The sequence below is a fragment of the Charadrius vociferus genome, unplaced genomic scaffold, assembly GCF_000708025.1.
Source record: "Charadrius vociferus isolate BGI_N301 unplaced genomic scaffold, ASM70802v2 scaffold409, whole genome shotgun sequence".
Classification (NCBI taxonomy): Eukaryota; Metazoa; Chordata; class Aves; order Charadriiformes; family Charadriidae; genus Charadrius; species Charadrius vociferus.
In genome coordinates, this window is record NW_009650082.1 from 729261 (window position 1) to 730795 (window position 1535).

Here is a 1535-nt window from a genome sequence, read left to right on the forward strand (position 1 = left end):
GGGCCCGGACCCCCGGTGATCCCCAGTGCGGACCGGGATGGGGCACGGGGGGAGGACACGAGTCCCCGGTGGTCCCCGGTGATCCCCGCTCCTGCCTGGGATGGGGCACGGGAAAGGGGGACCCGGACCCCCGGTGATCCACGGTGAGCCCCGCTCCGGCCCGGGATGGGGCACGGGGGTTGGGGGACACACGAGTCCCCGGTGGTCCCCGCTCCGGACCGGGATGGGGAACGGCAGGGGGGACCCGGACCCAGGACACGAGTCCCCGGTGGTCCCCGGTGATCCCCGCTCCTGCCTGGGATGGGGCACGGGAAAGGGGGACCCGGACCCCCGGTGATCCACGGTGAGCCCCGCTCCGGCCCGGGATGGGGCACGGGGGTTGGGGGACACACGAGTCCCCGGTGGTCCCCGCTCCGGACCGGGATGGGGAACGGCAGGGGGGACCCGGACCCCCGGTGATCCCCGGTGCTTCCCGGTGATCCCCGCTCCGGCCCGGGATGGAGCACGGGGGGTGAGGGGACACACGACACCCGAGTCCCCGGTGCTCCGGACCGGGATGGGGCACGGGAGGAGGGACCCGGATCCCCGGTGCTCCCCGGTACTCCCCGGTACTCCCCGGTTCCGGCCCGGGATGGGGCACGGGGAGGTGGGGAGATACCCGAGTCCCCGGTGCTCCCTGCTCCGGACCGGGATGGGGCACTGGGAGGGGGACACGGACCCCCGGTACTCCTTGGTGCTCCCCGGTGCTCCCCGTTGCAGCCCGGGATGACGGGGCACGGGAGGGGGGACCCGCATTCCCGGTGATCCCCGGGAATCCTGCTTCAGCACGGGAGGGGGACACCCGAGTCCCCAGTGATCCCCATTCCAACCTGGGATGGGGCGCAGGAGGGGGGACCCGAGTCCCTGGTGCTCCCCCCTGCTCCCTGCTCCGTCCCAGGATGGGGTATGCAGGGGGAGACCCAGGTCCCCGCTGATCCCTGGTGCTCCCCGCTCCGGGCCAGGATGGGTCACGGGAGGTGGGGGGACACCCGAGTCCCTGGTGCTCCCCACTCCAGCCCAGGATAGGGAATGGGGGGGGTACCTGGGTTCCCAGTGCTCCCCAGTGCTCCCTTCTCCAGCTCGGGATGGGGCACAGGAGGGGGACACCGGAGTCCCTGGTGACCCCCCTCTGGCCCAGGATGGGGTACATGGGGGGAGACTCAAGTCCCCAGTGCTCCCTGCTCTGGCCCGGGATGGGGCATGGGAGGGGAGACCCAGATCCCCAGCGCTGCCCACTCCATCCTGGAATGGGGCACAGGGAGTGACCCAGGCCCCCAGTGCTCCATTGTTCATCCCAGTTATGGCCTTGGATGTGCTGGGGGTCCCCGTGCTGGGCTGTGTCACAGGAGGGAGAGAGAGAACCAGGCAGGGGGGAGCTGGCTCAGCCCCTCGTCCCTGGGGAACCACAGCCCCCCAGCAGTCACGGCCCCCCTCGCCTGCAGCCCACTCCCACGGTGGGGGGCCCAGTGGCACAAGGATCTGGCTGCCGCGCACAA